Here is a 27,234-nt window from a genome sequence, read left to right as displayed (position 1 = left end):
GCATAAGAGGGTTCCCCGCCAGTTGACCCGCTCATGACAGGCTGTAGACGTTTGAGTCACGCCCCGGGGGTTGAAAAGAAGGTCCCCTTCTCCCCGTGTAGTCTGAGTGGCGCTGGCTACCGCCCTCGAGCGTCAGATACAGGTGTGGTAAATATAAATACCCCAGAAAGTGAAGGAGAACACAGTCGCCCAGATAGCCGAATTGGTAAGGCATTCGAGATCTAATCGAAAGGCGTGGGTTCGGTCCCCACTCTGGGCGCGTGTTTTTCTTTCTTTCTTTCTCACGTATTAATAAAAAAAATAATGTAACGTCACAAAGGGTAAAAATTGTCTAACCAGTCCCCTATGCCCTCTTTGGCCTTGTAGACTGCCGGAATTTCTTTCTGTATATATATATATATATATATATATATATATATATATATATATATATATATATATATATATATATATATATATATATATTGGCATTCAGAGACGCGTTGACTCCATGTGGTAAGGTCCTCATAATGCCAGTGAGGCAAATGGCAAATGTGACGGATGGCACATACTGCAGGGGCGCTCTGGTGAACGACTACCTTGATACGTGTTTCCATGGAGGTTCGTTTCAGCATTTTTCGTAGCCACATAAATGGGCCTGTCGCAACGGTCGTCGTAGAGCTTTGCACTCCATGTAAGTATTCAAATGGTGCGATACAATGGTGGTAGGAGCAGCACTACAACCGCACAGCCATGCTTCTTGGCTGTGCGAAGCAAGCGAGGGAAGCGAAGAAGTGAGCGATCACTAAACCTATTTGTGCCGGAATCTTGAACGATACAAATAGTTTTAGTGCTCTATAACTTCTTTGCTTGTGTTGTTTGGGCAATATTTCTTGTCTTGGGTCACAAGCTTGACGTAGCGTCTTCTATTTTAAAGGTGGCTGTGCTTTTCAAATGTTTAAAGCTGCAGTGGCATTTAAAGGGGAGGAATTGTGTTCAAGACAAACAACCAGGGAACGTTTCCCAGGAAGAGCTGTTGGCAGTCTTGCTAAATGCAGATTGAAGTAGTGAATGACGGGCATCTCCACATTTTCAGTTAAGTGGTGCTATTTTGCCACCTAAGAATATCTTCTACACAGAGAGCGAGCTCGTATACCATTCACGCACGTTAGTAGTATATATGTTAAGAACAGCGCTCTACGACTTCTTGTCATTTTAATCGTGGAAGTTTTGATAATCAGTGTCGAACACTTATTCAGCACAAAGGTGACAGTGTTCGCGACTCAGATTTATTGAACCTTTGAAAACATTTTTTTTTCAACAACTCCTCCAAAACGGGTGGGTGAAGGAGTTTTTGGACTTCCTTGATTGCACCAATATCTTGGGCAGGGTTTCGAGCAACAGGTACAGGGAGCTTCATTCGGGTCCGCTACGAATTTGACGAAGATGTGCAGGTGAACACTCTTAAAAAAAGGTCGTGGCACTTACTTACACAACACTAACTAGTTACTTGTCCCAGTATAAACTAGGTACTTAGTGGATTTTACTAACTGGCCATGCATAACCTAGTAGAAAGCTACGCGGGACAATGTGTATAGGCTGAGCGTAGCGACATTTCCACATTCAACACGCACATATCACACTTTGACAACCAACAAATAAATTGAGCAAGAAAACCAAAGGAATGCACAAGGAGAGCGAGCACAACTTAGTTACTTCAGAAATACATCTGCTCTTCTTGCTTTTATAGCCAGCAGCGGAAAGTCATTTGATAGAGTTGGTGGGCTTGATAGAGTTGGTCGCAAGAATCAAATATTTTAGCAATAAATTTAGAATTATGCATTTTAATGTGAGCATATACAAGGCAGCATGCGGATTAGCAAAACTTTTTAATCGTGATTTGGAGTGGGAAAGTGCTGTAGTTACGTTCAATATTTCGTAGAATTTTGTTACTGTCAGTGAATCTTAGTATCAAAGAAGCAGCGGTTATTAAGCGCACGGTCTAGACTAGTGACGGTTCCACACTTAGTTGCAGTACCTACGTACCGTTCTGGGGGATAGTAAAGTTCGTAAGGAGTTAGTAAATACAGCCCTTTAACGAGCTTTTTTTTAAAGAGTGAGCCAGGTCCTCTTTAAAAAGTGCACGACGGTAAGCGTTTACTGTTGTGACTCTGTCTTCAGCTGAGTGGTTAATGGCCCGAGAAAAGAGATCCTTTGTAATAGTCGGCTGCTTTCAGCCACATTCCTCGTGGGCAGTGATGCCTGTTCCGCGCGGCGGAAAATACCTCACCCATCACGTGACTAAAAAGGCACACATGAAAAGATGTTTTCCGATGCGTAGCATTCCCTGTGGGTGCGAGTTCCTTCGCTTGGATGAACGCGTCTTCCACGGCAGATCTACGTCTATCGTGCACAGACAGGAAAAAAGCCGGCAGGAAACCGAACGCTGAAAATAAACGAGAAAAATAATACAAAAGAGGCATTTTTTTCGCCTTCCCAGTGTAAAAGCACAACAGGAATACCGCAAAAACTTAACAAGAATTTCTGTCGTACGACAAAAACTTTTTTGTTACAACAGAAGTACTGTTGTTACGACAAAGCCGTCTGTTGTTACGACACACATTTCTGTCGTAACGACAAAGTCAATTTTCTCAACGGCGGACATACCTGTAGTCACAACAGAACTACCGTTTCCGCAACTCTTCAAATTGGGCAGTGGCATTCAAATCATGTGCAACTACTAATGGAACATCAGGAGCACGACAAGACAGGAATTCGGCACGACGGAACATCAAAATCAGGACAGGGATACGACACCCGTAAGAACGTCAGAATCACGACACGACAAGAATACGACAAAACGGCAGTACGACACGCGAAAATACGACAAACTACTGAAATGTTTTTTGTCGTCTTTTTCGACTTGATTTTAACCAAACGTGGCTATTTCTGAATACAATACTGAATACAAACGTGGCTATTTCTGAATACAATACTGAATACAATTTCTGAATACAAAATACAATACTGAATACAATTTCTGAATACAAAAAAAAGCAACATATGTCGGAGTTTTGAGGATGTGGGTCGAGGTTTTGCTCACAATCGGCAGAACAGGAATGCCAGAAAGAATGGTTATTTTGCTTAAAAGCTATGCGGCTTGGTTCAAGGGACATTTTGGTTACGTTTCAGTAGGTACCGAGAGCACAAAGCCTCATGAGATAACGTTTGAGAAAACTGCTCAGGGAATTCTGTCACTGGTCTTTACGAATTACAAACCTCAGGCGTTGGTGCTTACACTTGCAGCGGAGCCGTCATGAAAATCACACTGGTAATTTCCGCTGTGTATACCGCGGAAACGACACGCCAACAATTGTCCTCGAATGTATGGTTGTCATTTAAATCAACCAGTTCGGAATGAAGGGGATCTGGTGTGAGGTGACTGTGAGAGGGAAAGAGGTTCCCAGCCTGCACCACATATGTATCGCAGGGAGAGAAAGGGAAGGGGAGGGGGTAGAAGTATGGGTTGAGGTAGTGGTACAAAGGTGGTTGGGGCAGGAAAAGGAAGGGGTAATGGGGAAGAGACGACAGATCAGCGACCACCGCCCGGGAACGGGAAAACTATCAGCGGGCTTCTTTTTTGAACATGAAAGGAAAATTTCCTTGTTTGAAACGAAAAATCAGAAAACTACAAGTATTAAAAGAAAAATAACAAACACTAAACCTTAAGAACACTTCGTTCTAAAAATTGATCTTCACTGTCGACTTGGATCCTTGGTAGACGTCTTGTCTTGTTTGTTCTTGTTCTTGAACTTTTCTTGATTTTTGATTCTTTGATCTTGGTTTGTTGATCTTGTTCTTCATGATTTGTTCGTGACCTGACTTGACCGGGTATATAGATCTGTTACGCCTGAAGGTTTGTGATTATGTGTTGTTGGTGTTCTGCTTGGTTTCCTTGTGTTGTTATGGTGAAAGAAGGGAATGACTGGAGATGTGGGCGGAGGAAGCCTCACCAACATGGCGTTTCTGCTCCATCCCCGTATCATATCCCATCTTTTATATTGTCGTGATTGATCGTGTTGGTGTTCTGTTATGTTTGGTCTATTCTTATGCTTGTAGAATGAATTCGTTAATTTTTAAAACCATCTCTTCTAAAATTAATCTTGTTTCCTCTTTCTTAATTATTTCCGGTCTTCTGTTTTCTAAGTGCTCTCCTAGTTTTTATTGAGTCTTTTCCTTTCATTTATTAAGAGTGGGCATTCTGTTAGATAATGATCAAAGTTCTCTATATCCTTGCTACACTTGCATGTAGATGTCTGTGTTATTCTGATTCTTGAAAAATAAAACGGGAATCTACCATGCCCTGTCAGGGCTTGGGAAAAGTAGAAGTTTGTAGGAAAGTGGTCCGGAATAAGATTTACGTTCTTATTCCACCTATAAGTATAACTTGTTTTGCCATCTCTATTCCACACCTTACTCCACTCCTGGTTTAACTTGGTATATAAATGTTTCGAAATGAATGATTTTGTTATTGGAGAGAGAGAGAGAGAGAGAGAGAGAGAGAGAGAGAGAGAGAGGGAGAGAGAGAAAGAGAGAGAGAGAGAGAGAGAGAGAGAGAGAGAGAGAGAGGGAGAGAAAGAGAGATAGAGAGAGAGAGAGAGAGAGAGAGAGAGAGAGAGAGAGAGAGAGAGAGAGAGAGAGAGCGAGAGAGAGAGCTCTTTATTTGTTATTGGAACAAAAGTTGGTTCTCCGTTTCTTGCGGCTTCTTTCGCCAATTCATCTGCAAAGTTATTGCCTATCGAGGAGCCGTGTGCTTTTACATAACTCAGTTTTATACGTACTGCTGCATTCTCTCTTAGGACTAGTTTTAATTCGTTAATTATTGGATTTGTGTTAAGTGGGTTTTTTAGTGCTTGGAGTACCGACCAACTATCGGTAAATAGTTGATGTCTATTGTTTGCTTTGTTTGTTATTATAAATTCTATTGCCTTTTTAATGGCTATTAGTTAAGCTTCGTAGTTGTAACTGTATTCTGGAAGCTTAAATTTTTCCGTTCTTACTATTTGGTTGTTATTGTTAAATATTACAAACGCTGCTCCTACTTCTTTTTCTGTCTTTGAACCATCCGTATATATACGGTAGTCTACTATTTCTTCTGCGGGAGTGATTATAATACCGCTTTTATTTGCCGGGTGATCTGTCCAGAGATCGTATTTTTTCATGATTTGATTACTTGTGTATAGCCTGTCGTCACATGAAAATGTTTTGCCCTCTTTTAGTACTCCATATTGTTGTATTTCTTTTTCAATTGTTAGATACACTGGCGGGATTTTTGCCATAATGTTTAATGACAGGTTTGATGTTGTTTTAAAAGCTTTCGTTATCATTAGTAACGGTAACCTTTGGATCGCCTGTAATTTCCTTAAAATAGTTACCTTCTGAGTGTACCACACCGGTGCTGCGTTGGTAAGGATTCTTCCAATTCCTCTCTTATACATAACTCGCACTAATTCTCTTTTTAAACTCTTGTCGTCGTTTAGCGCCCTGTTCAGGTTGTATATTATCTTAGCTATTTTTTCTTCTAGATATTTTAGATTAGGTAAAAAGTTAACTTATTATCTATTATTACACCGAGTAACTTCATTTCGTTGACTGTTCTTATTCTGCTTGAACCTATTTGGAGTATAGGTGGATGGGTTCCATACTGTTTTCCTATTCTCATTGCTTGTGATTTGTCCCTATTTATTGTTATTCCTTTGCTTACAGCTTACAGTTATTTTTAATACTCTTGTTTTTTCTTCTGCATCTTTTCTTGATTTAAACTGAACGATGACTACTATATCATCTGCGAAAGCTTGGATGTGGGTTTAATATGGGAGTTCTTTACCTAGTAAGTCAGCTATGGTGATATTCGAGTAAAGTGGGCTAAGTGGTGAGCCTTGTGGCGAGCGCACGTCTAATGGCTTAATAACCTTAATATTGTGTCTGCTTGCTTCTCACCAAGATGCAAACGCGATGGCGTGTGCCTTAGACCTTTTCCTTGCACGGATAAACACTGCTTATTTTTCGCTGCGTGCTGTGTTGCCCACGATATATGGGTTTTCGCCGCGTAGCATCTTCCGTCCAGCAGTCGCAGCCCAACTGTATGTATTTCCAAGAGCACGTTGGGCTCACTCGCTTGGATTCCCTTGAACATTTACGGACTCTGCGAATGGTTTAGTGTCGTTCCTAGGAGCTCTGAATCGTGTTTTATGTTCAGCGTTCCCGGCAGCTGACCTTGGCGGAGCGCAAAGGCCGAAGCTAGAGACATTTGTACGTCTCCGCTTGTGTCCCACACCGACTCAAGCAGCTGGCTTAGACAAAAAATTGTGCACCCTTTCTAATGTGACTTAAGAGGTAGCAATGCTCTGACGCGAAGAGTTGTGGACTGCATGCTGGCTTGTGCAAGTGCCGGCAATTTCCAAGTTTCTCTGTTTATGGCAAGCACTATCCTTCAAAGAAAAACAAAACAAAACAAAAGCGAAGTACCGTGCAGTTAGGCATCTTGAAGCTACAAGCGTACCATTATTACGTACGTCAGCATTCAGATGTTGCCTCGGCCTATGTGTGCACCCGTGGGGGATTTGATTAGCCATTTCTAGAAAATTAATAACTTTGTGAATATTCCAACGCCGAACGAAAGTCATTGTTGTCAACGAACCATTTCCCGATGGCCCATTCGCAATTCTTCGCCATAAAAAAATCATGGCTGGCCTCGCCTGATCGAGGTAAAGCTGTAAATATGTAGCACCGTATGCTCAATAAATAATAATTGCTACTTATACTGCAATTAGTTCTTAAAATACCCGGGTTACTGACGTAGAAAACCAGCATGGCTATTTGAATGTGATGAGTTGGTAGTACAAAATTAAAAAAAAGAAACGTATCGTGGGTGGCTTAATCGTGAAACACAGGGCTGTGAATGAATGCCCTCTGACTCAGACGACTGTAGAAATCGACAATTCCAAAACAGAAGTCGGAATTTGTACGAAGAAACAAACACCCAGAGTGACGTGCTAAGAGTGTAACGTTAGTTGATAGGAGCCTAAACGTTGGCGGATATGCCACGTGCGGGAGACGCTCGTGCGCGCTCGTAGAAAGGCGGATAATTGAGTCCTGGAGAAAAAAAAACGTAACAGAAATAAAGAAAACGGTCAACCAAACCAAGTGTTAACCAAACGGTCAACCGAACCAAAGAGACGTGTTATTATGTACGCTGTAAATCGGGTGGCTGAGGCCCCTGTCAGGCCACGTCCGCCTTTAGTCTCAGCCCACCCTTGGTTTTGCCAGGCAATAAAAATCAAATACTAAAAAAAAAAACCCTACCGACTAAACCGCATGCAAATAATGCACCTTATTGTTTAGAGGTAGGCAGGTGTTTCAAATGGTCAATACAAAACTACACCAGTAAAGACAACAGTCCCTTCTTGGAGTAAAACTCATGGATGGCTGTCAAAATGCTACAGACACCCCATCACATTTTTAACTGCTCAACTTGTACAGATCTTAGTTGGCTTGCGGCATCGTTACATAACGGCTCCAGTTAACCTCTGCGCAAACTGCGCGGGACAGCTTCGCCCCTCTACGACCCTTGGGAGCATGGCCTCGTCAGCGATTTCCCCGCCATTGTGAGCTGAATCATGCCACCCCCGTCTGACCCGAGCGTCACGCCCCGTCAGTCTCTCGCCCAAGTCCGCGCCTGCGCAGTTCCGTGCAGCGCATCCCAAGAGGCGGCTACGCTCAGACCGGCCAGATCGCGTGTGGCAAGACAGGCGTAAGCGTAGTCACTTGTACGGGCTCACACGCGCGCGTGACTCTATTTCCTCCAAGCTAAAAGGTTCGAACCGGCCAGTTCCACGGGCTATCCGCAAGGCCTAAGGTCGCCGCTATAAAGCGAGCTATACTTAGGCGCAATTTATGCCACCAGGAGTAGCGGGCGGCGAATTCCACGCGCCAGGAGGCTTCCGAGACGGTGCCCGGAACCGGCGGCGTGGATCTCGGCAGACGGTTGATGGCACTTGGCGGTCAAGCCGTCTGGCACCGCCGAGGCCGAGCAGCGAGAGAGCGTCTGGAGCGGCGGAGGGGTTGCTGGCTGCGTCTTTTTCCTTTTTTTCTCCTTCGCGGTCGATTGCGTGTCTTCCGAGCACGACATTCACGGTCATAGAGGCGCCCCGCTTAGGCCCCGAGCGAAGGCGTTCGCGCGCGCCCAAAACAGACGCATGGAACGCTTCCAGACGCGCTGCAGGTCCCCTCTCCCTCTGGGCAGTGAAAGAACCCTATTACAAAGTTTTCGCCTGAAGCACTCCTCTGCCTTTTTGAGGTGTCTCAGACAGAGCGAAAGAGGGAGAGAGGTCTGAGCGGCCGTCTCGAATCTTGCCGTTGCGCAAAGGCTTCTTCCTTTGTCCGCTTCCTCCTTGGCCATTCTTCGCCGCCTTGATGCGCCCTTGAAGATGCTCGCTCCACTCTGCTCTTATTCTTCGCAATCCCTTCCCGAATTCCGCTACAACCTTCGGTGGGAACGGCACTGCCGCCACCGGCTATTCTTGCAACACCGACCTCGTTTACCGCTGCTCAACGAGATTAATTCCGTTCTATACGGCGGGGGAAGCAAATAGAAGCGTGACTGCACTCGCGTGGTTCATTGAGTTGCTGTGAACTAGAATATAATTGAGTGGATAGATGTAGCAGCTCCGTGGAAGTTCGTTTCTGAGCCTGTTGTCCACCGGATAACCAGCGTGTGAGCGGTTAAGTCTAGGCGCTGGTTTGCCGTTTCCATCTGGGTCGCGTCTGCTTTATTACCTGGGGTAAAAAAACAACGAAACAAAAACAAGGCGTGAAACCTTCGGTGTGCATCCTAACACCAAAAGTGGCTTGAATGTTTGGAGATATCCAAAAAGACCCGGGCCATCTGCACTAACGTGAAACCTGGGGAGGGGCGAAGCATGCAGTCTATAGGTGAATTCTTGGCGCCTTGGCGTTTTCGCCAACGGCGACGAAACCGTTGGGAGGCATAGGTATACAACTTTGCTGTAAATGTCTCTTGTCTTTGAAGCACGAAGCGTGGTAGCGTGAGACGTCCCGGTGTTTTTTTTTTAGTACGCGTTACGAAGCGTTCCAGTGCGAGGCGTAAACGAGTGTCCCGGTGTTTTAATGGTACGCGTAACGTTCTAGCGCGAGGCGTAAACGAGTATCCCGGTGTTTGAGTACCGTGACTGCATGAGACGACGCTTACGACGCCGACATGAGACGCCGACAGCCCCAGCCCCTAAAATGATACCCTTCACACCGAAGCTGAATTGTTGACGCAGCGAGACAAAACTTTCAATGTGTTGGCAAACCGCAGACTCACAGGCTACACAAGGGCGTAAAAGGTTACGCTAACTGCGGGAAATGCCCACAGTGAATAAGAGAAAAGCATGCCGTTTGTTTCTATAGAGGCGGGAGGGGCGTGATTGCAGACTTTAGCCACCCGGACTGTCATCTGCACCCAAGGGGGAAAGGAATCCTTGCAGCTTGCTTCTTTTCTTCTTTCGTACTAGTGTAGAATTAATACAAGCAGGTACGAATGACCCCTGGGAAACAGCCTCCGCAGGCCTGAGCCTCCGTTCCCTCTTGGAACTCAGCTACGTCGCGCGAAGCAAGTTGCACGGTGAGGCGGTGACTTGCGACCAACGATGATGCGACTGCGCGTAACGGGGTTGTTCCCTGCTCTGTGCGACTCGAAATCCTTCACGCTTCCAACGTACAGTTGTCCTCAAAGAAACATTACGCTACCATGGAAATACCTGCTAAAAGTCACTGTAAATAATGCGCCGGGGACTTGAAGGCGCGGTCCATAACATCGCAATCTACCGAAAGAAGGCTCGAGAGGCGTTGGCACAGGGAGCTCACGGGGCTTCGAGAGCCACATGGGTTGAAATTTTGTGGTTTCGCTACTTTTAAAGTGGCCACTGTCGGAATGCTACCGGCGTAACACATGAGATTTTGAAAGTGTCTATGGCTGGATTGGGGGAATCTCCACGGTAAAATTGCCTTGCAGGAACTGAAAAGTACATGGAGGCTATATTGCAGGCAACCCAGAAACAACACATTGTACAGAACGGACGACACAAGGTCCCTTAGTTCTTTCCGGCCAGAAACTTGAAAGATGTACCACGGCAGCTGGATAAGAGCGCGCGATAGTGCACCTTTCATCCAGCGGCCGTAGATGTACAATGGCAAGGTAGAATGCCGCAGGCAGTTAAACGATGGAGTACGGAGTGTTGAAGGGCTAAGACGACGTGCCATTTTACTTATTCGAGATTGATTGATTGATTGATTGATTGATTGATTGATTGATTGATTGATTGATTGATTGATTGATTGATTGATTGATTGATTGATTGATTGATTAGGGGTTTAACGTGCGATGCTACGCAGGTGATGAGGCGCGCCGTAGTGGTGGGTTTCGGATTAATTTTGACCACCTGGGGATTTTTACGTTCGCCGCAATCTCGAACTCATGGACGGTTTCGCTTTTCGCCTTATTTATTCGATATGAAACATATTAGTAGGGGCAGCGCCTTACCCAGCGCCAGCACAGAATGAAACGGTCTCTCAAATTAAGTAGTGAATTCCTCATCTATCAGAGCATTTGCACCTATGTACGCACCAACGTCGCGGTTTCGATTCCCGACCACGGCGGCAGCTTTCCTAATGGAGGCGAAAAGCGAGAACGCCCGTGTATTCGAGATTTAGGCTCTATTTAAAGGTCCCCAGGTGGTCAAAATTAATGCGCAGCGCTCCACTACTGAGCACCCGCCACGGTGGCTCAGTGGCTAAGGCGTTGTGCTGCTGAGCACTAGATCGCGGGCTCGATTCCTGGCCGCGGCGGCTGCTTTTCTGATGGAGGCGAAAAGCAAAAACGCGCGTATGTATGAGATTTCGGCGCACGTTAAAGATCCCCATGTGGTCAAAATTAATTCGGAGCCCTTCACTGCGGCGCTCCTCATCGCCTGCGTTGCGTCTGCACTTTAAACCCTACAATAAATCAATCAATCCAGTATACGGTGTAGCGTCGGCTTGTTAAACTCCCACAATCAATCAGCCACCTGTGTACACAATTCCTCGTGATTTCTGTTTTAGACAGCAGACGCCACATTTATCGGCGCTTACGGGCATTGTTCAGCGCTTGGCTAATGCCCTATATGCAATCCTTATCGGCTATCGTGTCTCCATTTTTCTGCTTGTGAAAACAGCGTCGACAGTTTGAACGAGCACGAAAGCAAACAGACTGTTTACCCTTTTCAGTGTGTATTATTTTAGTACAGGTAATAGAAAAAAAAAAAGCAGAAGCAATGCCGAAGCTCCGTGACTGACAAACAGCGTCGGCAGTCCACGTTGCCAGGACACCTTCGGTGATGCAACTGACTTCACGGCACTTTATATCCACAAGAGGTGAGTATTATGCACAAGAAAAGCACGGAAAAGGTTTAAAAAGTACATAATAGGGAACGGCTACCTTGCAGCCCCCCATCTACCCCGGGGTTTCCAGGTATCATATACTGGCTGCTAGAATAGGGGCAGCACATAACGAAAACATTCTGAGCACGCGCAGAGCGTACGTATAGAAGAAAGACAAGCACACCATGCGGACGACGGCTCGATAGAGGTATTTGCAGGTGAAACCATTACACTCATAACGTGTACCTGGGGAGAAAGAACCAACCAAAGCAGAACAACCTCTCCGGAACTGCACAAACAAACAAACAAACAAACAAACAAACAAACAAACAAACAAACAAACAAACAAACAAACAAACAAACAAACAAACAAACAAACAAACAAACAAACAAACAAACAAACAAACAAACAAACAAACAAACAAACAAACAAACAGACAAACAAACAAACAAACAAACAAACAAACAAACAAACAATCAATCAATCAATCAATCAATCAAACAAACAAACAAACAAACAAACAAACAAATGGTGAGGGGTGAACACAACCATTGCAGGCGATAAGTAAATGACGCTATACCTGCGAGCAGTTGGAATCGAGAAATTTTTCTGCTCTATAAGGGACTTTGCTCTTGCAAGTGCAATCCGCCTGCGCTTGTGAACATGCCAGAAAATACACCCAACCATCCCTGCCCCTTCCCCAAATTTGGCCGAGTCTCTACCCTTGTGTAATAAATGTTATTAATTTATTCACACATACACTCTGAAAACACCGAGTAACACCGAGTAACACGTCCGTACGCAATGAGTGTACAAACGAATCTGGCGGTGCACACCGAATCTCCCTCGCACCCGGCAGCATCACCAAAGGCTTGAATTCCCCCTGCCGCAGAGACTCTTATCTCTCTTATCCCTCATCACTCTGTGCCCCTGGATATATTACTGTGTTATTAAGTTGCTAGTAACTTAGTAACTATGTTACTAATAACTTAGTAGTATGTAACATATAATTAACAGTAGTAAGTAACTTAGCAGTAACATATAACATATGTTACTAGTGACATAAGTTATATGTTACTAAGGGGTCCCATTACAGTTTAAACTGCGGGACCCCTTCCTGTATATCTATTTTTTACACACTGTATTTTCAATATGAGAATAAACTGAAACTGAAACTAAAACTGACCGCCTGCAGATGTATGTGGTGAATGAAGAATAAACATACGCACGGGCACGAAGCCCACACAACAGAGGGCTTAGCTTTGCTTAATGCTTCTCCGCGGTTGCTATAATGACAGGCGCATATGCGCGTTCTGTGCTCCTGAAAAACAAACCTATACCACACGACTCCTGGCCCACTCTAAGGCGGCTTATTAGGGTACGCCGAAAGGTGACTTTACTGCGACGTGTTCATGAAAGCTTAAGGCAAATATGATCCCAGACCTCTGTTGTGTCTTTAGCCGCCATTTTTAGATAAAGCAAGTTTTCACAGGGGTGGCGACGCACACGTACTTTGAACGTGTACCGGCTAGCGCAAGCGGTCAGAAAATGACAGATGTAATTGCAGCAACTAAGGGATAATTCAGAAAGGGGGTTGGAGTTTCTATTAGGTGGTGCTTAGGGTGGCTGATTATTTCACTTTAATAGAAATTACACTTAATCAGAGAACGTGAGTGGTACACTAGCTGCTTCAATACAACAACAAAAAGTTATGACGCATACGGGGGTTGGGAGAAAAGCTGCTGCTGCCCGACACTGATGCGATCAATTCATGGCAGGAACGATTTTATCCGAATAACAAAGTGCAGAGCTAGTACACTTCGATTGAATGGGAGCAAAAGTCGCCTGGAGGCATGGTGTATTCCTGGCATGGGTTTCACTAAGCTAGACAGCAGCACACGAATCACAGAGAAAAGAGAAACCTCAGTAGATGCGAAGCAAGACATCAGGCTATAAAACCGTGATAGAAAACGACGGAAAAAAGAATATCACGTTACTTTTTTACAGAATTATCTGCAACACGTAACTGGACATGTGGTGGATGCACCACAAGATTTCTTATACACGCGGGGCTTTTCAAACCGGCTTGTCACGTTAAAAGCGAGTAAATTACTCGCCGTTGTTCCTCTTGGGGAAAGGGGTGACAATGACTCTATTCACACTCCCGAATCACTGGACAGTGTTTCTCTACCATTGTCCCTGAAGAAGAAAGTGTATGACAGCTGCACTTACCGGTACTCACCTGCGGGGCAAAAAAAAACAAAAAAACTTGGAGGCTCACTAAGAGGGTTCAACTTAAATTGACGACCAGCTGAACGAAAGATGATAGGTGTAACATTAAGGGACAAGAAGGGAGCAGAGTGGGTCAGGGAACAAACGCGCGTTGAGGACAAAATAATAGAAATTAAGAAGAAGAAATGGGTGTGGGCAGGGCATGTAATGCGATTGGTATTAATGGTAACACAGTGGATCCCTAGAGAAGGCAAGCGCGGCAGGGGGTGGCAGAAAGTTAGATGGGCAGATGATATCAAGAAGTTCGCGGGAATTCATTGGTCGCAGTTAGCGCAGTACCGGGATAATTGGAGATCCATATGAGAGGCCTTTGCCCTGCAGTGGTCGTAGATAGGCTGGTGATGATGATAATGATGATGATGGTGTTTATCGTGGGTATAGGCCGCAGAGCAAGTATACGGAGTCGAAACAGCCCATTGCGGTGGAAGTGAGCCAGTGGCCTGATAATGTCACAATGAAAACCAACGCGGTCTACAAGGCTTCGTACGTGCGACGGTAAAGGAGAGGGCAGCGGCACCTGATGGAAGAAATGATGGCAGGCACAATTAGTTCTGGGGCTGATAAGCGGTATGCTGATCGCGGCGGCTGCGGAGTTTTAACGGCGAAGCTGTTGAGCAAATCGTTCGTGTATGCAGTCCGTAGTTAAAAATACCAAGAAAATGCCGAGCGCTCGTACACGCGTGCCTCCAGCGCACGTTCGCCAAGCCGAGCGTACCCACTTAGGGAGATTAGCCAACATTGGCCACTAAAACACTCCAGCGTTAGCCGTACTGTGGCAACACTTGCTCGGAACTAGGAAGACACGTCATAGCGTACGCCTCTCGTTTGTTCGTGCTCGTTTCGTCGTTGTCCGCATGCGTGCTGTACCGCAGAAAAGCCGCGAATTGAATGTCGCAGCTGCTGTGCGTGACCATTGACTCCATATGGCCCGGCCGCACATAGCTCGCATGGCCGAGGAAGAGGCCGCGGTTCCAGAGGCTCGGGGTGCAAAGCATCCGCTAGAGACGATGGGTCGCGATTGCAGAGTGGCGTACGAAAACGTTGACCAAAACGACGAGCTCACTCTGGCCTTGCTCAAGGAACGGTCATTGAAATGCCATGCCGCCGGCGTCAACCAGGACACCACAACTATTGTAATACTCTACTTTATGTCCGTCAGTGATCAGCTACAACAGCTTCGCCATTCAAGTCTTGCACGTGATGCAAGCTTCACTAAATATTTTCTTCTATCGCGACAGATGCTGCTAGGTCAAGCGCTTGTGACATTAACTGGCCGTCTTAGGAAGTGTTGTCTACCCTCCTGTCTTGTTCTTGCTCCGTTGCATAGGCTACATAAACCAGCTCACAAAAAATCGATAACTCCTGCCTGTGGGAATTTTTAGTTATAGTAATCTTTGTGCACAATATCTCCAGTTTCCTGTCCAGTGGTACTGCAAATGTGCATGATCGCGCCTGAAATTTCTTGCCTAAACTTCGAATTCCCCCTTCAAAGAACAATGTTTACAGAGTACAAATAATAATGCGAACTGGCATTGCGTGAGACTAGGGTGGCCAGGATTTCTTGTTTTGCAGCCAAGCCACGTCTAGAACACCCAAGGGAATTTCTTATAATGTTTCATTAGCAGCTGCATCTGTTCTTTATCTATCGCGGATCACGCAGCAGTTCACACCTCAAACCCGCCGCGGTGGCACAGTGGCTAAGGCGTTGTGCTTCTGAACACGAGGACGCGGGTTCGATTCTTGGCCGCGGCGGCCGCATTTCTGATGAAGGCGAAAAGCAAGAAACGCCCATGCGTACGAGATTTTGGCGCACGTTAATGATCCCCAGGTGGACAAAATTAATTCAAAGTCCTCCACTAGGGTGCACCTCATCGCCTGCGTTACGTCGGCGCGTTTAACCCTACAATCAATCAATTAGTTCACACCTAAAGCTTGCCAGAAAAAACAATTCATCGCGCCGAGATTTATCTCATGCCAGGTACTTCAAACGTACAGCTTAAGTAGAGGGGTGAACTGGAGTTGACAAAGAAATCAGGTCACGGGTCTCACTGACTGCTTTCTCGTCCTTCCTTGAAAGCAGTCTTCATAACCTAATAGCCTCAAGGAACGCTGTAACGACTGTATGCGCACTGCCGACCTTTCAGCGTACAGCAAGAGAATGGCTACGCTTGAACCGTTTATGCTTCTCGGTCTACGCGAGGACACATACTATAGGAAATAGAGATTGTCGGTAATATGAGCCATTTGAGGGGGTGCTTAGGCGCTAGCGCTATTTCCAGAACCGCGAGACTCCTTTGCAGCGTGCGTCGTTAACCGAGTTTTCGTTACCCATTCGGTAATAGAAGGGACAGCGACGGACGACCCATAGATTGCTGCCACCACAACCCACTTCTTCTCCAAAACAAAGGCCTCGAAGTCCCCTCAGATGATAGAGCACCGAGAGGTATAGGGCGATTGAAAAGAAAGCGATGAGCTCCCGCACAGCAGCGGCCGGTCGCTGTTTATGGGCCCCTCTTGCGACGAGTGCAGGCGAAAAGAACAGCGGATGCGGCTCATCTCGGCCCGCTTCCGACCGACAACCATTTCAGCTCGTTCCCGCCCACCATCCTTCATTCAGGGACCATCCGCGGTGGCCTCGAAGCGGAGGGCTGAGGGGAAGCTGGTGGCGCGACGTGGTGACTCGCCGTTGGCCGTGTTCATTTCAGGCCCACTGTACGCCGAAAGCTGAGGGAAAAAAAACAACAGATAAAGCAAGTTTACAGTAACTATTTATTTTTGCAGAACAGCAGGAGTTCCGGGGTCCAACCCTGGGTGTGAAAAATTACGCCTTCTGCATGGTGGACTTTGCTGTCAATTCTCCTGACAATAAATTCATTCATTCATTCATTCATTCATTCATTCATTCATTTGGACATACATTCATTCATTCATTCATTCATTTGGACATACATTCAAAGAACAAGTGAAAAATGTGTGCGGGAAAGGGAATATTTGGGCGACAATGAGTGCCACTTATCAAACCCACCATCGTCTAACCTTGTTCCGGTATGGTTGAAGATTTCTCTCGCTAGGTCCATGGAAGACCCGAGGGACTTTTAAGCTGTCACCTAACTTGTTTTAATCACTACTACTAATGTCCAGGGCATGCCACTGAAACGTTCCAAAATATGCATAAAAGTAGGACAAATAATGAATTGCACTCAGCGGACTATAAATGAATGAACGAACTGCAGACAATTTGTCTGTGAGTGCTTGCCCATTGCTTAAGGCATAGCTGTTAGCAGTTAGCACCAACGAAGCGCTCCCACAATTGGGTGAAAATTTGGCCGCTGACATTCATTTTCTCGCACCGTGGGTTCTATTGAGACAAATGTGAACTCATTTCACCAAATAAACTGCGGGAATTCCTTGCTAATGGGTTGCCGACAGTCGTCGGAGCCACACGCCGGGATATCTATACCTTCTCGGATCTGCTATTTATGTTCTATTCTATGGAGACAAACCCTATACAGTTCATTAATTCATCTTGTTTATTTCAAGGAGGTTACCTCCTTGGTTTATTTACAGTTTTTCATAAAAACGCAATACTGAGAGAAGGAGGACGAACTGCATCTGAATACCTGTCGAAGCCAAGCCTCTCTTAAAAATGGACAATTTTGATTAAGTTGCACCTGAGAAATACAAACAAAGCGCAAGGACCGTTACAAAGTTAACCTGACATGTGTAAAGAATAAAAATTGCACAATACTACCAAGTGTTATCCCTACACAAGGCAACATTTAGTTTAAGAGATCCCTTGCATAGACAAGAAAAGATAACACTTCACAGTAAAGGGGAAGAAACTGGAAATAATCCAGAATAGTGACAATTGGACAGACACTTCTGTACAAAACGGGCTAAAAAACGTGGTAACGAAACTAAACGTATAAAGCGAAGCATTGCTCATCTAAAAATGAAGGACAAGATAAGAAAAAAAAAACGATAAAAGTCAGGAGCACTATGAATTCTCAGACATTTCATTAAGATCATTCTTTGTCTTCGTAGTCTAGCATTTCATGGATACGTTCGTGTAATTTCTGATTTTGTTTTTTATAAAAAAATTTATATGATAGGGCCGTGTGAATTTAAACGTGAAGGGGTATTTAAAGAGTTAAGGTCTGAAAACCACAATTAGTGCGAGCTGCACAACGTTGAAATTTAGGATGCCGAAAACTACAAAGAGAACGATTTCTCAAGTATTTATCTTCAAATTTTGCTTCGCGTATTTTTATTTGATTATGTGCGCATACGGTTAATTTTATTGAGTAAAGTTATTGTGACGTGAGCAAGCAATGTTTGTGAAAAGCTTCCGGGTGCACACATAACAAAAGTTTACAATAACAGGAATTGTTTTCTTTCGACGCGTAAGAAATTTTGTTTGATTGATGTTCATGCTCCAAGCCACCCGTTTCTCTTAAATAACTGTTCAGTGCCTAAAACACTTGGCACAATCGCCTAAAGGCAAAAGCGGAAGGAACTAAAGCGCCCTTTATCATGTATAGGAGAGCCAGGAGAGAGTACGAGGGAACCAGGCGCCTGTACGCGGGAGGTACTGCGCAGCAGCCTGTACCCAAAGCCTTGGAAGGGAACAGTGAGAAAATCTCTTCAGAAGGCCAACACGTTGTCAGCGGGAAAGCTTCGTGTTCCAAGCAAACCCCTTTCAAATATGAGTTCCCGCTTCAGCTGAGAAAACGTCTTGAATGCAGAAGGAGCTCTCGAAAGTTAGAGGAAAGAATAAACGAAACGAGCAATTCGCGACTATATAGTGCAGCGAAGCCGTTAATGCTGCATCGGCGGGAATGCTTCGCGTCCGTCGATGTAGATAGCTGACGGAGGGTGGCGTAAAACAGCTTATCTCGTAAGAGGACGGCGTATCGTATAAAACAGACTTTTCTTCATTGAAAAAACAAGAATCGCAGAGCAAGAAACGCCTCGGGCACATTCGGAATTCCTTTTTATCTTGCGAACTTGAAAAGATGAAGGGACGTCAGTAGACGCTTACATCGCGGTTGCACCTTTAGGAGCAATAGCAGTAACTGGCTATGGTGTCGCTTAAGTGTGGCCTTGTGATCCACAGGACCAGAGTTCGATCACTGCCGCAGCTGCTGTTTTTCAGGTGGAGGCGAAAAGCGAAATCGCCCGTTAATTATTTCCTACTTTAGTTAATTTCATCCTCCCTCTTATTTATTGTCTCAATGTGCGTTCTTTTTGCACCTTTCTTTTTTTCACTTCATTACAGTCACCGCCATCTGAAGTAGCAAGCCTCGACATCCGGGGGGGCTTGCTTCAGTATTCTTTAAAACATGCTCTCTCTCTCTCTCTCTGTCCAGGTGCTCTGAATTATTCCGCACAACGTCACCTCGGCGCCCCTCACAGAGCAGGTGTAGCTTAGGCGCATAAAATTAAAAAAAAAAGTGATGGAATCGGCGTAATGCTATGGCACAACAACAGAGCGTGGTCGGATCTGAGTGTCTTGCACTTAATAGAAGTTTAAGGTGTATGGCACGTGAAAAGCCATCTATTGGATTCGAAATGATCAGAATAATTGGATTTCTATATCAGTATAACCACGACCAAGTCAAACGCCGCAAAGGGTTTCGTTGTAGCTATCACTTGATCATAAAGCAATGTACATAATTTTTTTCGTACCGCGTACTAACTGCAAATTATGAAAATTCATAGCTGGACGAGTGTTTCTTTTTAGGCCTAGACAAGCCCAAAATGGCGGGAAAGAGAGCGCGGTCACTGATAACGCATCGGTTTAGTGTGTTTCATCCCGCAAGCACATCATTGATGGAATTGTTATCTGCTCTTGCTGCCCGAGCATTTCTGAAAGTTTTGGCCTCAGCGCAAGGCGTCCAGCCTTAAATGTTTTATTGCATCACATTTTTTTACGAGCTGATATTGTTGTTGCCGTACATCAGCTAAGCAGCCAGGTATTCGAGTTCACTGACAAGAATAATACACACTGCATTTATGGTAGCCATTACCACTCTGATAATAGGGTTTTGAACTTAAGTATACCTGTTACGTAATTCTGGCGCCCTTTAAACCATATAACCTTCTTTTAACTTTCACCAGCTACACCAGATGAAGTGCCCGCCATCGTTCACGGAATCAAGAGATAAGTCCAGGAATAAATAACTTTCGTCTTTTAGATGCGAAAACGACAGCCGTTCTGGTAAGCGTTGTGCTAGTACGCATTGCGTTTCCAACCAAGTATGATAACCTAGATACGGTGCTTCAAGGACGAATATGGCAATCCGAGATATTGTGCCTTAAGAATGGGCCTGATGCGCCAAGATAATCAAGACACTCCAGAAGGAATGTGAAAGATACTCGGCCTCATGAACAAATGCGACAACACTTCGAGACACTTATCCTTCGGAACAGGCGTGATACTCCTGCATACTCCGCCTCAGTAATGAGTGCGTAGATTCGGCGATTCAAGACAAGAAAATTTGTTTCTGAATAGTTTCAGGGCTGCATAAATGGTGGCCAACATCAAATTGGGACACATTATAGAATTTGCTGGCTTTTCCTCCGTTTCTTGTGTTCGCCAGTTTGGTATTTACCCCGCGATTATCCTCAAGAACCTTTAGTTAATTGTAAACCTTCTGTCTTGGTTTCTGTCTTGACTTGACCACATCCTTATTGAATGGACTCTTCAACAGTTCGGATAAACGCTTCCACTCTTTCCTTTGCACCTGGATGCACTGTGAAAGCTACAGTTATCGCCAACACGGAGCGGCACTGCGTGATTTGCTCGTCGCAGCAGGTACGCCTTCCGTTCTTGCTTTGCTTTTGTGACTTTATTTTCCAAGTGGCTACCGAGTGCGTTCATTGCTGCAACTGAGCGAAAGCCGGCCAATAGCCGCTACACCGCTGAAATGACGCAATTCCAGCTGTCGAAAAACGTCAAGACCGGCAAAAAGAAAAAAACTTTTAGGGCAAGTTTCTAAGTTATCTGTTGGGCACAGAGCAGTAATTTTTGGCTGAGGTACTTTGCCGACCCCTTAATCTAAGTACCTGGTGTATTGGGTGACTACGTTCTACAAGCAATTAAGATTTAGAAAAAAAGTGGAAATAGGTGTTGTAGGGTTCCTTAAAATTTCTGACTTTCAGTTACCGCTAAATTTCGGCACCCCACCTTCTATGTAACCAACGAAACAGCTCTTCAATGGAGGAGCTCCTCGAGCCAGCGCCCACTGCCCTCCGTTTGCAAGAAGCCAATTGTTTGGTTGCAATCGATTCTTTCATGGCGCTGCTTTGGCAAAAAAAAAGAACAAAAAAAAACGAGGAATATAATTTCCCAACAAATTCCAACGTTCCGCGTTGTAATAACGAGTCCCGTCTGAGCACCTGGATAATATCAACAAAATGAATAATGCAGGTCTAGTTCCGCTATTTTTACTAATACTATTCTTGAGGTCTTCTCGTGCATGTGTGCGGAAGACGTTTGTCTACATTATAGAAGGGAGTCAAATATAAGCGAAGACACCGCGCTCCCGGTAGACTGCTCGAGGAGCTAACGCTGACGTCCGCTATTGCATGCATTTCAGTGTGGTGGGATACCCGAATGTCTCCGCACTGAAGCAGATGTCTGCCGTCCATGTCAGTAAAGCAATAGGGCATCCGCGTGTATGTTGATGGGTTGCTTGTTTTAACGGTTTATGTTGTGATGATGCGTCGTTAGAGAATGATAATTTAGAATACCTTGCTGAGGTAACGCAATCATGGCGAAAGTTCCTCAAGTGGCGCGAAATCTCATGTGTCGAAGCGCGACAGGAGGAAGTGTTGATTATTCGACGCGAACGCGTTTAGTTCTTGACATTGTTGTTCCTGCAGCGGTATTTCTGTTGTTGTCTCGAGCCCTCAGTTCCTGCCACCATTCCAGTGTCAGGCTCAACGGCGGCCATGTTCAATGTCACGGATGAAGGAGCAAAAATAGCGGGAAAGTGTCGGCGCCTCCCTCCCTGCTCTGCGCGCGTGCCGCGCCGACCGTTTACCGCGCGTATGAAGAGCTGCCATTCTTAGGCAAGAACAACGGGGCCGGAGATCAGCGCCGCTGCGTGCCAGGGGAGCGGACGGTTCGTGCCCCTTATCTCTCTTTTGTTCCCCCACGGCACGTACGACGACCTTGAGGGGCCTGTCTGAAGATATGCGAGCATCCTGTAACGCACCTCCGCGGCCGTATGAGCGTGCGGAGGACCCTCCCCGCTTTGATAGTGCGAGACCCGCGATCTGCGGTCATGTAGGCGCCTCCGAAGTCAGCGCAGTTACAGGCGGAAGTTACACGCAGTAGAAAAGTATTTTGTCCACCTACTCTGTACGATGACGCAGGGACAGAGGTCTTAAACTTACGGCAAGTGTAGTGCGAGTAGAGACGTATGTTTTCATGCAATTTCAAAAGGCGTAAGAAAAAAACAGGTTTTCTTCATGTTTTTTTTTTCAGAAAAACATTAAAAATTGAAAAAAAAAGACGATTCTGCACAGGTCTACAGAAATTTGACACACTTCGTTAGGCGAAATTCTTAGATGTCTCATTTAACGTGAAAAGGGGCCGTAGTTGCTGGCGACTACGCGAACGAAGCGAAATTACGGCCGCTGTAAAAAGAAAATAAGTAAACAAATATACATAAACACTTATTTGGGTTCGATATGAACCCGGGTCGTCAAGAGCCGCAGCCAAGTGTGATAACTACAGCGCTAACCCTGTACCGTGCCAGGATGGAAGTTGGAACAAGAATTATACGGGTGCGTGCCGCAAGACAGGTGAAGGTGACGGCACGGCAAACACGAGGGCCCTGTACCGTGCCAGGATGGAACAAGAATGACCCGTGTGCGTGCGGAACGTGACAGCGCCGCAAAAACGATGGAGCAGTGAAGAAGTGCTCGATAATCGCTGGCTTTCGCCTTCAAATCACTTAAGACACTTAAGTGCCGCATAAATTTTTCCGTTAACATCGAAAAGAATATAATTGTTACATGTAGCATCACGAAAGTACCAGCAGAGCTTCCGCTCTCGAAATCTCTGCACGACTTCACCTCAAGGCATTGATTTCAAAAAGCGTTCCAGGCTCTGCATATTGGTTGCATCACAACAAATTTTTGCTTAGAAGCTCTGTTGGTTTTTTTCTAATATTATCCGAGTTGAAAAAAAAAGAAAAAAAGAACACCGTTTTCTTGCTTTTTTGCTTTTTTTTAACCGCTCACATCTCTAAGGGCGAGTAGCCGCGTACCAAATTTGAGCTTGACAGGTTTCCATTGTATAGTAGCATTTTGGAGCGGAGATGTTACAGGCTTGCTTCCAGGAGATCCACGCGTGGGTAGAACGAGCGCGTAGGCCAGAAAACATCGTAGCGTCGATACAGCTAAAGGCAGCCACTGCGCACCCTCTCAGCGCACCACCTGTCCTTCGTCGGAGCGCGCTCCCATCCCTACATATGAACATATAATATAAAGCTAGAAATATGAAACTACATATACAACTAGACTACATATAGGACTACGGATAAAACTAGGAATAGCCAACGCGTGTCTCTTTGGCTGGTGGTGCCTCGCACTGCGCAGGGAACGTCATCTCAGTTGCGTTCCTCAGGTCCGCTTTCAAAAAATAAAAGGGTGCTTATTTTACAACAGCGATGTGACGACTTCCTTGCCTTCTGTAAAAAACGAGTAAATAAACTTTTCATGTCGAGTAACGAGCAAACGAGTAATTTCATTTTAACCGTGGCTGCGACCTGTGACTACCACGATATTCTGAATACTGCGATGGATGGATGAACTCCCAAGTCCCAACAAATGAAGAATGAATCAGCATGCCCCCAAAAAGTCTATCTGCACAACGAATTTTTACATGGAGCTGTTATAAGCTAACACCTACGTTTCTTGCGCCCGCAGGACGAGAAAATCCACTCCCCACCTCCTCACTTCGGGATACTCTGTTGTTTTAGTCACCTGCATTTCTTGGTTTACGACGGCACACACTGCCCCTGGAGAAATGTCTTCCCATCAATTTATTTGTGTTTTGAGGTGAAGCCGACATTAAAGAGATCGGTGTAAGCCATGGCTTTTGTCAACTAGCTTTCCCACATTGCTTGTTGCAGAGTGACGCCGGGCAGTCAACGATCGCGTTGAAATATACACATCTGAAGACCTGCCATAGCCTCTGGCGTTCTGCGTGAGCGCCGACGTGCACAATTGTAAGACATTGAGAGGAGACGACTGGTGCTGTGTGGGAAGCTGCGGTCGGGACAATTATGTTTAACCGGACCTTGTCCGAAGAAAGACTTATCACTCTCGGAGTTCTCTAGAAGAGCTATTCTGGGAACCGGTGTTTCTTTTTTTGTGATCGCAGCTACGCGCCCACCACTGATCGCCGTCCCAACGTGGAAGGTCGCGTGTCTTCACTGCTTCCTCGCTGAGTTGGCGCGACACCCATTGTTCTCTTCGTTGCGAACTTGACAAGCGGTCGGCGTTGTCCAAATCAAGCTCCAGACGACGTATATTATGTGAGCTTGCTCGCCAATGCATGCGATGACGGTATTGCGGGCTGTCCCGCCAAACCACCTGTACTGCCATTAGTTCTAACTTCACTTTATCTGCATATATTTTACAGACGAGAGCTTTTCTTTGGCTACTTAAGAGCGAAAGTTTTGCTCTTTCTATCTGTCTTTCTCTTGATTCAGCCGTTCGGCCAAAAGTTAAGAGAATTTATGAACCACACGTATATATATATATGCAAAACCTGCTAGCACAACACAGATTGAAGGCGGGCCAGTTGGTACATAATTGAGCTATAAAACAGCACTGGAAACAGGACTACAGAAAGGGCACACAGACAGGGCGCTGACTAACAACCGAGTTTATTGTCACTGAACGGGCAATAAATACGAAAAGAAAGACACGTGAAGAAAGAAATAACAACTAAAGAATACAAAAAAGCAACCAGTTCCAAAAAGTACAGTAATCTTCATTACTAACACAATCGCAGAAACTAGCACGCCTTGTACCAAAGCCCTACTTATCTACAGTATCACCAAGAAAGTGAATTTCTTTCCCCTAGAGAGCAACAGAAGGAGCGCGGACGCAATCATATTTCCGGGTGTGCATTTCTCAGGCTTCTCTAATCTCTCGTCGCATCAGGTTCCGGTATCGCGCCAGCACGTGGCTTTTCTCAAACAGAGGCGAACAGCCTGGGCAATTGGCAACGTGTACAGCGAATGTGGTACCCTTGGCGTTTCTTACGTCGCACGCGTACTCCTGAAGACGATCGTTGAGGCATCGCCACGTTTGTCCCACGTATGACCGCTTACAAGACAGTGGTATCTCGTAGATAACCTCCCCCTGGCATTAGACATAGGGCTTCGAATGTTTCTTCGCGCATTTTTTTGTCGCTGGTCTCTCACTGTTTACTTTGCGGGAAAGGCTACTTAATTTGTCAGGAGCAGAAAACACGAGATCAACACCCGACCGCCCTACTATTTTCTTAAGCCTGTGGCTCACCCCGTGGATGCAAGGGATCACGGCTATATTCTCCTGTTCCTTGGGTGGTTTTCTCAGTCCTTTCAAGATTTTGTAGCCCTCGCCACAAAGCAGCGAATCAGGGAAGCCAGCCGTCCACAGACGGCTTGTTTGGGCATCAAGGCTGCTCTGGATTCGATGATGACAGGACCTTGACAGAGAGTTTTGTAATGCTGAAGTAGCAACTCCTCGCTTTACAAGCTTCGAGTGCGCCGACGTAAATGGCATGAAACCCTTTTGTGCTTCATGCTATTTCATGAACATAAATACATAACTGATACTTGCAATGTTCTTTTAATTAAAAAATACGTTGGAGTTATACAGCTTAAGACAATATTTTAATCTCAAGATACAAAAAGGTCTCGTGCATAAGCCTGGAGATTCAGGCTCGAAGGCCAAGCATGGCCTCCGCGATCAGCTGTCAAAACAGTAACAAAAGGTCTCAACAGCTATATAGCGCGCCGGCAGTGAAAACTCGGTGTAAGTTGTATGGAATTCAGCCAACGTCCCCTGTGTCTATCATGGGTGGGTCGATACAGGGGCGCGCCGTAGTGGAGGGCTCCGGACTAATTTTGACCACCTGGGGGTGTTTAACGTGCGCCGAAATCCCGTACACACCGGTGTTTTTGCTTTTCGCCTCCATCAGAAAAGCAGCCACCGCGGCTGGGATCGAATCCGCGTCCTTGGGTTTGGCGGAACAGCGCCTTAGCCGCTGAGCCACCTCGGCGGGATACCGTAAGGCAGAAAGAAACCTACTTGCTGGATTTTCACTGCATGGCATTGCCACCTGGTACGTAGACAGCTGTTCTACAATCCGTCTAAACTAGAGCGAGGGGGGCTAACTAAATTTCAGTGGTTCTCAATTGTTGCGTTCACTACCATGAGCAAGAAGCCACTCGTTTGCAGATTCTTCACGCAATCCTGGCGGGTACTTTTACGCAAGAATGGGCTACTTCGAGATGTAAGAAAAACTTGGCGGATGAGATGCAGTTAAGCAGCACATTGGGGGCCGTATATAACTTGAGGGAATCAAAATTTGTTCATTAATTACAAAAAAGATGCGAAGTCAGGCTTCGTGACATCACGTTGCAACGGTGTTTTGTTACAAAGCCGTCAAGATTTCTAGCATCCCGTGGTCCGCAGTGGCGTCTTCACTTCAAGGTGTACGCACTATGGGCGGTGGGGAAATTACAAGAACTGTAGTTGTTAATGCAGGAACAATTCTCTAGGGCTGCCCAAGGGTGAGCTATTTTTCTACGCATTCAACTTTGAGCCGGGGGATAAACGTTTTAACTGGCCGCAATAAGCTGAATATGTGTATTATTTTCTCACAACATAATTACGTCTGCCACATACTGTCAGATTTGGATTGTAGGTTAATGAGAATGAGCAGTTCGTTCCTGTCAGTCTTTAGCCGGAGTTTGCAGTCAAGCTTTACAGGTAATGGCAACACCTGTAGGGCATCTTCTTTTGGTGCACCATACTGGGTTTCTTTCAAAAATGCCAACGTACCGACGTCTTCCTTTTTGAGTCACATTGTACACAAACAAAAGTAATTATTTCTAATGCCCCAGCACAATCAATACAAGTATTGGCCAGAACAGAAAGTTGGTGCGTCAAGGCACGAAACATTATAAATGGAAGCTCTACCTGGTCGCCCTCTTTAAATCATCGTCATCATCATCACCACCACCACCAGCCTATCTACGCCCACTGCAGGGCAAAGGCCTCTCCCATTAATCTCCAATTATTCCGGTCCTGTGCTAACTCCGACCAATTTATCCCCGCAAACTTCGTGACCTCATCTGCCCATCTAATTTTCTGCCGTCCCTTGCCACGCTTTCCTCCTCTAGGGATCCACTCTGTTACCCTTAATGACCAACGGTTATCTTAACTTCTTTTCTTAACTTCTGTTA

At 45.5% G+C, this 27,234-nt stretch overlaps 1 long non-coding RNA gene across 1 annotated transcript in view; it reads left to right on the top strand.

The window, feature by feature from the left end:
• The first annotated feature begins 542 nt into the window (after positions 1 to 542).
• The window catches only part of LOC144145135 (uncharacterized), a 104,557-nt gene continuing 77,865 nt past the window's right edge, over positions 543 to 27,234 (top strand). Inside the window, exons 1-2 of the long non-coding RNA XR_013317434.1 lie at positions 543 to 673; positions 19,874 to 19,973. This is a non-coding gene — a long non-coding RNA (uncharacterized LOC144145135). The remainder of the gene's footprint in view (positions 674 to 19,873; positions 19,974 to 27,234) is intronic.

Source organism: Haemaphysalis longicornis, unplaced genomic scaffold (assembly GCF_048455015.1).
Source record: "Haemaphysalis longicornis isolate Haplotype H1 unplaced genomic scaffold, Haemaphysalis longicornis Haplotype H1 scaffold_7, whole genome shotgun sequence".
Lineage (NCBI taxonomy): Eukaryota > Metazoa > Arthropoda > Arachnida > Ixodida > Ixodidae > Haemaphysalis > Haemaphysalis longicornis.
The sequence above is the reverse complement of the archived record's forward strand: the minus strand, read 5'-3'. Positions and strand labels throughout refer to the sequence as shown.